Here is a 10340-nt window from a genome sequence, read left to right on the forward strand (position 1 = left end):
TAGATATACAACTTTTAGTTAAAATGAAGTTATTGGTAGTACATTCGTAAGTTCTCCGAGCTCCATGGTCATGAAAGGTCTGCTCCTCCTTGAGGCCCTTCGGCGATGGAGTCGATGGTCCCGATTGGAGGTCGATCTCCGGGCTGCTCCTCCCTCCTTAGCGGTTCAGGTTGCGGCAGGGCCTTTGGCCGATCTTCTCTACCCTCAGGCTGGCGTCGGATGAATCTATCGAGTCGACCTCGCCGGATGAGCTCCTCGATCTCGTCTCGAAGCTGGATGCATTCCTCCATGTCGTGGCCGTGGTCGCGGTGGTAGAGACATAACTTATTCGGGTTGCGCTTCCCGGGGTGTGTGCGCATCCTCTCTGGCCTAGGGAGCTGCTCTCTGACCTCCATCAGTACCTGGGTCTTCGAGGCATTGAGGGGGGCGTAGTTGTGGAACCTTCTCGGGGGAGAACCCCGTCGAACCCCGTGATTCGGACTTCTCTTCCTGCGTACCCGGGGTGGAGTATGGGCACGTTTGTGCCCAGGAGGGGATCGAGAATGCGGCCGAGCTTCTCTCGACCTTTTTTCGATTGCGGGCTTACTCAAGTCTCCTGCCTGCCGCTCTCTCGCGGTCTCTTCATCCTTCATTTTGAAGGCTTCTTCCACTCGGGCGTACCCTTCAACCCGAGCTAATAAATCAGCAAAATTCTTGGGGTACTTTTTCTCCAGGAAAAACAAAAGGTCATTCTTCTGAAGGCCGCCCTTCAGAGCGGCCATTGCGACTGATTGGTCCAAATTTCGGACCTCCAGTGCTGCGACGTTGAAGCGGTTGATGTAGGCCCGAATGGACTCCCCTTCCCTCTGCTTGATATTGATGAGGGACTTCGAACCCTTCCGGGGGTGCCGGCTGCTGACAAAATGGGCCACGAATTGGTGGCTCATCTGATCGAAGAAAAAAATGGTACCCGGCTTCAGCGCCGAGTACCAATTTCTCGCCACTCCCTTCAAGGTGGATCGGAAGGCTCGGCATAGAATGGCGTCGGGAGCACCATTAAGCAGCATCATCATCCGTAAGGCTTCCAGATGATCAACCGGGTCCGAAGTCCCGTCGTAGCTTTCGAACTGGGGGAGCTTGAAGTTTGGCGGGATCGGTTCCTGCATGATCATTTGAGAAAATAGAGGGTCAGTGCAAATATCCTCACCATAAGCGGGGGGAGCGTGGCGGAGTTCTTCGATCCGTCGGTTTATCTCTTGGAGTCTCCGGTCTAGAAAATCCTCTCGACTTCGGGTCTCGAGGGTCCTCTGGCAGAATGGGGGCAGGGATCTTCCAGGGGTGGAGTCGTGATCCGATTGAGGGCTCTCCACCCTCGGGTTCATCTTTCCAGGAAAGACGGGACGGCTGGTCCAAGTGGCCCGCCCCACCATCGGATTCTGGTGTTCCGGTGACACCCTTTCCAGGCGCACTGATGCCTGTGGCTGCTGCTGCTGCTGCATGGCCTGCACAGCTTCAGTGAGGTCTCTGACCTGCCGCGCTAGCAGGTCAAACTACTCCGCGCCGACCGCCATCGCTGGAGGAGGAGGAAGAGGTTGGGAAACAGGAGGTGAGGCCGGAGCCTAAGATCTGATCGCGGAGGCCGTGGATCGTCGCATGGACGCCTTGCGGGGAGGCATCAAGGAAAGACCAAGTGGAGGAAAGAGAAGAGGATGCTGGAAAAGATGCCCGGGGGCGGTCCTGTTCAGCGCTCCTTTAAGAACAAGGGTACTGCGAAGACACAGCAGCCCTTCCTCTAGCGCCAATCCTGTTGGTGCAAAAATCCGTCTGCGTCGGAGAAGCTGGAGTCGAGGGAGTCACGGTCGCCGCCGGGACCTGCAAAAGAAGTCTCAACCGGAGGTGGGGTTGCTCCGGCAAGACCCTCCGACGCTCAAGTCAGTTCTCTGCCTCAACAAGAATGGAGTGCTCGAACAAAAATTTTAGCAGAGTTTCTAGGTAAAGATGAGAGCTTAGCTTAACGTATATGGGGTCTCCCTTTTTATAGACGGAGGGTGCAACGGACTGATAGTGACGTTCGTAACCGTCTAGTAGTGGGCCGCGCGGGGTCAGGAGGAATTAATTATGGAGAGTAGTGGAGTGGAATCGTGGCCGTCAGCGGGACATGCCACGTGGAGTTTGTTGCGGGAAGTGGAGCGGCGCCCGCTGTCGCTACTTGCCAGAGGGTGGAGGACCTGCGTCGTATCCGTCACAAGTAGTGGAGCAGGATCGTGGCCGTTACTGTGGCCTGCCAGGGAGTGATGGAGCCGCGTGGGAGCCATCGCGGGAAGTGGAGCAGAGTCGTGGCCGTTACTGCGGCCTGCGAGGGGGTCCAGGCCTGTCGGCCGAAGCTCGGTTGAGGCACCCAGTGGAGAGAAGTGGCTATCCATTTGAAAGGAGCTCGGATGTTGCTGGCGGGCTACGATCAGAGTCGAGGGTGGAGTCCGGCTCCCATAGGAGTCCGGACGAAGCCTGCCTGTAGCTGGGGTCGGAGATGAGATCTGGCTCCCATAGGAGTCCGATCGAAGTCTACCTGCAATCGAAGTTGGGGTCGAGGTCCGGCTCCCGTAGGAGTCCGGACAGAGTCTACCTGTAGTCGAGGTCAAGGATGAGGTCCGGCTCCCGTAGGAGTTCGGACAGAGTCTACCTGTAGTCGAGGTCAAGGACGAGGTCCGGCTCTCGTAGGAATCCGGACAGAGTCTACCTGTAGTCGAGGTCGAGGACGAGGTCCGACTCCCGTAGGAGTCCGGATGAAGTCCGCCTGCGGTTGGAGCTGATGACGACGTTTGGCTCCCGTAGGAATCCGGATGAAGTCCGCCTGCAGTCAAGGTTGAGGTCGAGGTCTGGCTCCCGTAGGAGTCCGGACAGAGTCTACCTGTAGTCGAGGTCGAGGACGAAGTCCGGCTCCCGTAGGAGTCCGGGCGGAGTCTATCTTGCAGTTGAAGCTGGCGACGGAGCCCGGCTCCCGTAGGAGTACGGGCGGAGTCTTCCTTGCAGTTGAAGCTGGCGATGGAGCCCGGCTCCCGTAGGAGTCCGGGCAGAGTCTTCCTTGCGGTTGAAGTTGTGGACGGAGCCCGGCTCCCGTAGGAGTCCGGGCAGAGTCTTCCTTGCGGTTGAAGTTGTGGACGGAGCCCGGCTCCCGTAGGAGTCCGAGCGGAGTCTTCCTTGCGGTTGAAGTTGTGGATGGAGTCCGGCTCCCGTAGGAGTCCGGGCAGAGTCTATCTTGCAGTTGAAGCTGGCGACGGAGCCCAGCTCCCGTAGGAGTCCGAGCGGAGTCTATCTTGCAGTTGAAGCTGGCGACGGAGCCTGACTCCCGTAGGAGTCCGGGCGGAGTCTTCCTTGCGGTTGAAGTTGTGGACGGAGCCCGGCTCCCATAGGAGTCCGGGCGGAGTCTTCCTTGCAGTTGAAGCTGGCGACGGAGCCCGGCTCCCGTAGGAGTCCGAGCGGAGTCTTCCTTGCGGTTGAAGTTATGGACAGAGCCTGGCTCCTGTAGGAGTCCGGGCGGACTCTTCCTTGCAGTTGAAGTTATGGATGGAGCCCGGCTCCCATAGGAGTCCGGGCGGAGTCTATCTTACAGTTGAAGCTGGCGACAGAGCCCAGCTCCCGTAGGAGTCCGGGCGGAGTCTTCCTTGCGGTTGAAGTTGTGGACGGAGCCCGGCTCCCGTAGGAGTCCGGGCGGAGTCTTCCTTGCGGTTGAAGTTGTGGACGGAGCCCGACTCCCGTAGGAGTCCGGGCGGAGTCTTCCTTGCAGTTGAAGCTGGCGACGGAGCCCGGCTCCCATAGGAGTCCGAGCAGAGTCTTCCTTGCGATTGAAGTTGTGGACGGAGCCCGGCTCCCGTAGGAGTCCGGGCGGAGTCTTCCTTGCGGTTGAAGTTGTGGATGGAGCTCGGCTACCGTAGGAGTCCGGGCGGAGTCTTCCTTGTGGTTGAAGTTGTGGATGGAGTCCGGCTCCCGTAGGAGTCCGGACGGAGTCTATCTTGCAGTTGAAGCTAGCGACGGAGCCCGACTCCCGTAGGAGTCCGGGCGGAGTCTTCCTTGCGGTTGAAGTTGTGGACGGAGCCCAGCTCCCGTAGGAGTCCGGGCGGAGTCTTCCTTGCGGTTGAACTTGTGGATGGAGCCCGGCTCCCGTAGGAGTCTAGACGGAGTCTTCCTTGCGGTTGAAGTTATGGACGGAGCCTGGCTCCCGTAGGAGTCCGGGCGGAGTCTATCTTGCAGTTGAATCTGGTGACGGAGCCCGGCTCCCATAGGAGTCCGAGCGGAGTCTTCCTTGCGGTTGAAGTTATGGACGGAGCCCGACTCCCGTAGGAGTCCGGACGGAGTCTTCCTTGCGGTTGAAGTTGTGGACGGAGCCCAGCTCCCGTAGGAGTCCGAGCGGAGTCTTCCTTGCGGTTGAAGTTATCGACGGAGCCTGGCTCCCGTAGGAGTCCGGGCGGAGTCTTCCTTGCGGTTGAAGTCGTGGATGGAGCCCAGCTCCCGTAGGAGTCCGGGTGGAGTCTTCCTTGCGGTTGAAGTTGTAGACGGAGCCCGGCTCCCGTAGAAGTCCGGGCGGAGTCTTCCTTGTGGTTGAAGTTATGGACGGAGCCCGGCTCCCGTAGGAGTCCGGGCGGAGTCTATCTTGCAGTTGAAGCTGGCGACGGAGCCCGATTCCCGTAGGAGTCCGGGCGGAGTCTTCCTTGCGGTTGAAGTTGTGGATGGAGCCCGGCTCCCGTAGGAGTCTGGGCGAAGTCTATCTTGTAGTTCAAGCTGGCGACGGAGCCCGGCTCCCGTAGGAGTCTGGGCGGAGTCTTCCTTACGGTTGAAGTTGTGGACGAAGTCCGGCTCCCGTAGGAGTCCGGGCGGAGTCTTCCTTGCGGTTGAAGTTGTGGACGGAGCCTGACTCCCGTAGGAGTCCGGGCGGAGTCTATCTTGCAGCTGAAGCTGGCGACGGAGCTCGGCTCCCGTAGGAGTCCGGGCGGAGTCTTCCTTGCAGTTGAAGTTGTGGACGGAGCCCGGCTCCCTTAGGAGTCCGGGCGGAGTCTATCTTGCAGTTGAAGCTGGCGACGGAGCCCAGCTCCCGTGGGAGTCCGGGCGGAGTCTTCCTTGCGGTTGAAGTTGTGGACGGAGCCCAGCTCCCGTAGGAGTCCGGGCGGAGTCTTCCTTGCGGTTGAAGTTGTGGACGGAGCCCGACTCCCGTAGGAGTCCAGGCGGAGTCTATCTTGTAGTTGAAGCTGGCGACGGAGCCCGGCTCCCGTAGGAGTCCGGGCGGAGTCTATCTTGCAGTTGAAGCTGGCGTCGGAGCCCGGCTCCCGTAGGAGTCCGGGCGGAGTCTTCCTTGCGGTTGAAGTTGTAGACGGAGCCCGACTCCCGTAGGAGTCCGGGCGGAGTCTTCCTTGCAGTTGAAGCTGGCGACGGAGCCCGACTCCCGTAGGAGTCCGGGCGGAGTCTTCCTTGCGGTTGAAGTTATGGACGGAGCCCGGCTCCCGTAGGAGTCCGGGCGGAGTCTTCCTTGCGGTTGAAGTTGTGGACGGTGCCCGGCTCCCGTAGGAGTCCGGACGGAGTCTATCTTGCAGTTGAAGCTGGCGACGGAGCCCGGCTCCCGTAGGAGTCCGGGCGGAGTCTTCCTTGCGGTTGAAGTTGTTGACGGAGCCCGGCTCCCGTAGGAGTCCGGGTGGAGTCTTCCTTGCGGCGGGAGTTGTAGGAGACTCGCGAGGGTTAATCCCGTCGGAAACTTCGGCTGATGGTATTTTATACCCAACAGTTTCCATACACAAAAAAATCATTTATGGTCCATAAAATTGAAGCATGCAACTTAAAAATTTTTTGACTGATAGAATCATATGTCTGCACTCTATTTTTCGATATATCCTTCAAATCATCAATTAAAGGTAATAGATATAGATCAATTTCATTATCTGATGCTTTTAGACCTGGAATCAATAGTGACATAAAAATAAATAGTTCTTTCATGCACTTCTAAGGTGACACATTATATAATATTAGTATTATAGGCCACATGCAAATTGTCAAAAAAATTAAATCCATCTATCACTAGATCAAATCAAATATTATGTGGGTCACTCGCAAAATAAGGATGATTTGCATCGAAGTCTTTTCACACTACAGAGTCGGCTGGGTGGTTAAGTATGTTTTCCTTTGGAACCAGCTGCTTATGATGCCATCTCATATCTTCAGCTATCTTTGTGGACATATATAACTTTGGATGTCTTGAAATCAATAAAAAATACCTCAAAATCTTATGAGATATCTTCTTTCTTTTTTTATTATCAGTTTTGTACCTAGGCTTACCATATTTCGGACATTCACTTGCTTGTTCATTCTCCTTATAAAATAATATACAGTCATTTTTGCAGGTATGTATAGGAATATAGTCAAGTCTCAATTTCTATATATATGTTTTTGCTTCAGAATATGATTTCAAAAGTCTCTCTCCATCAGGAAGAGCAACTTTAATCAATGCCAAATTTTAGTCAAATGACTTCTGACTCCATCGGTTCATGATTTTAATATGAAGCAACTTGATTAAAAACTCTAACTTGAAAAACTTTACATAATTTGAGTAAAGTGGCTCTCGTGCATTCCTTACAAGCTTTGCAAACTGTTAAAAAGTCCTTTCTACCTCATTAATATTGTGTTTATGATCAAAACTATCTTCAGATGTACTAGTACTCATAGGTACATTTGAGCGAACACCTTGATGTTAATCATTCAATAGTGAACCTATACCACCATGTTCGACAGATTCAGTAGCATCACTATCATCTTCAATATCGTCATCATCGTGCATAACTTCATTCGGATCATCCTCCTCATGTCATATCCAATGAATATACTTTTTGTCTATACTATAACGTAGCAGATACTCCTCAACAAGTGATACGTGAAGATATACCATGTTGACATATCTCTTGTATGGACACTTTATCCTACTAGCATTGTCGGCTTTACGTCGTGCAAACTCAATAAAATTTCAAACACTGTTTCAATATTTAGATAGAAAAATACCTCTATCATTCATTCAACTTTTATCGATATTCATCTAACAATAAAAAAAATTATTAACAACAAAGAAAATACCCCTGACATTCATCTGAACCAGATCACGGTCCAGATCTCGAACCAGATCCTGGATCGAATCTCGATCCAGATCCCAAATCGGATCTAGACCCAGATTCACTATCTATAGATTATGTATATACAAATATGAGGCAATTACTACGTAATTATTTTATCATTTAAAATGACTTATATAATAAATGCATCAGAGCACCAACTAATAGGTAAAGATAGGTCCTATCCCTTTCAAAAATGCATCATTTTTATTGTTGCCACAGTTTTATTTTTTATTCCATATCTGAAAAAAATCTGACAGTATCTCCTTACAGTTCTCCAAATACACGATATAGATGGATCATATTTTAACCATATCTAATATGTATCCAGAGAACAAATGAGATAACTGCGATGAAAATTTTTACGATAGAAAAAAAGAACACTATGACAACAATAAAAAAAATTGATGCATTTCTAAACTGTCCAAATGGGGCATCGAACGACCGTTCATAAAGTCCATTTTAGAGACTCTAGGAGCGACTCTTGAATGGGAGTCTAAAGTTACATCAATGCATACATTAAATCACTACCATGCATCTCTCTATGAAAATAGAGAGATGTACCCAACTTCAAATTGGATCTTGACCCAGATCCGAACCAAATCCTGATCCGAATCCCGATCGGATCTGATCCTAATTCCAACCTCGATCTGATTTGGATCATGACCTGGATCTGGATCAGATCCCAATCGAGATCCCGAATCGGATCCTGACCCAGATCCGACCCAGATCCTAGATCAGATCTGAGTCGATCCGGATCAGATCCCGACTTGAATCTCGGATCGGATTCTAACTCGAATCCTGGATTGGATCCTGACTGGATCCAAGTCAATCTGAACCAGATCCAATTTGATTTGGATCGAATCCCGACCCAGATCCCGATCCGGATCTCGGACCAGATCCCAACTCGGATCCGATTCAGACTGGATCCAAGTCGATCCGAACCAGATCCTGAATCGAATTTCAGATCGAATAGTTCATATGCATTTATTAATTTTTAAAAAATTAATTTTTTATTTTATTAATAAATTACTAATAAATCATTCCCCCCACCCACCTAGGGCCCCGATGGCCGTCCATGGGAACACCACCCCCCTCCACATCCTCCGTCCTTCGACCACCATAGGCCATCTGTAGGAACAAGCCCCCCAACCCCCTTGCGTCCTCTGCCCCCCAGCCACCATAGGCCATCTGCGGGAACAAACCCCCCTGCATCCTCCACCCCCCGGCCACCGCAGGCCGTTCGTGGGAACAAACCCCCCCTCCCCACTCCGTCCTCCACCCTCCCCCAACCCTTACAAAACCCCCCTCCTTCGGCCCCGGCATGACCCACCCCCCCGCCCCTCCATTCTCCGCAAAGCCAAAAAAAATTATTTACCTTAAAAGTCAGTGGTGATAGTGGTGGTGGCAGCATTAGCGACAGCGGGGGGGCGCTCGCCGGCGAGGAAGCCCGAGAGGGTTTCGATGAGTGAGACAGAGGGAGAGAAGGAGAGAGCTAGGAGGGTTTTGTGGGAACCAAAGAAGTGACCTGAAATTTTTATAGAATTTTTAGCGACGTAATTATTAGCGACGAAAAATTAACATCGCTAAAAATTATTATTAGCGACACAAATAGAATCTCTGTTGCTAATAATTCCTATCAATTTTTTTTTCATAAAAAATTTTTCCCTCTAAAAAAATTTAATCAAAAAGAATTTCCAAAAAAAATAATTTACAATGAAAATTAAATATACATCGCTAATAAGTTTTATTACTGACGAAAATAAAATTTTTGTTGTTAATAATTTCTGTCAAAAAAAATTTTTTCTCTCTAAAAATTTTTCACTCTAAAAAAATTTAACAAAAATATTTCAAAAAAAAATTTACGATGATAATTCCAATTATTTGTGACTCTTATTTTTTGATGTAAATAATTTGCTATTTATTTTTTTAAAAAAATTTAAATTTTTGTAGATTACTTATGACTGAAATTTTTTATCGTAAATGATAAATATTTATGATATAAATTTTTTTTATGACATAAATATTAAATTATTTATGACATAAATGTTCCATTGTAAATTATTTATTTTTTTAAAAATTTTTGATTTTTTATCAGTTAGTTGTGATGAAAAATTTTTATCATAAATAATTTAATATTTTTGATGTAACTAAAATTTTCATCATAAATAATAAATTATTTACATTGAAAAAATATTTTACGTCATAAAAATTCTATATTCTTGTAGTATAATTTTTTCTATTTTTTTGAATATGATATAATTTTAAAATTTAAAATTTATCTTCATTATTCATTATCTAAATAATTATCATTAGAGTATTATCACAAAAGATCGTCTCAATTCGATAGCCCTAGCTATGTCGATCAATAAAATTTAATTTTGACGGTCATGAATAATCACATAATGATCTGATAGATAGAGATCACCGATGGGTTCAAAAATTTACAACGATGATCTTAATGATATTTTTAGCATACTGTCAAAATTTTACTTTAATCAGACATCATTATCATAGTCAATTTAATATGGTATGATTTTAACTGTTAAATAAAAAATAAGTGATCAAAAGGCCAAACGATATCTGATTATAAGGTGATTTTTTTAGATAAATAATCTTTACTACTATTTTGATGATTTATTTGGTGGTGATCGTAAAATTCAAACCACACATATATGAACCATCCAAAACTCTATATCTATTGATATTCATTCTTAAAGTCTTTAAGTAATTATACTTGTACTTTTATAAAATTTACTTAATGTGAATAGTTCATATATGCATGATTTGTATTTTACGATTGCTATTGTACAGATGATTAAAGTAGTAGCAAAGATCATTTATCTAAAAAATTACTTTATAATCAGATGCCGTTCGGCCTTTTCATCACTCATTTTTTATTTAACGGTCCAAATCATCCCATACTAAATTAACCATGATAATGATGTTCGATTGAGATAAAATTTTGATAGTATACTACAAATATCATCAAAATCATCATTTCAAGTTTTTAGATCCATCGGTGGTCTCTATCTATCAAATCATTATGTGGTTGTTCGTGATCATCGAAATCGAATTTTATTGATCGGCATAGCTAGGACTATTGGATCAAGGCTGTCTTTTGTGATGATACTCTAACGATAATTATTTAGATAATAAATAATGAAGATAAGTTTTAAATTCTAAATTTATACCATATTCAAATAAAAATAGAAAAAA

The sequence above is a fragment of the Elaeis guineensis genome, chromosome 1, assembly GCF_000442705.2.
Source record: "Elaeis guineensis isolate ETL-2024a chromosome 1, EG11, whole genome shotgun sequence".
In the NCBI taxonomy this organism is placed as follows: domain Eukaryota; kingdom Viridiplantae; phylum Streptophyta; class Magnoliopsida; order Arecales; family Arecaceae; genus Elaeis; species Elaeis guineensis.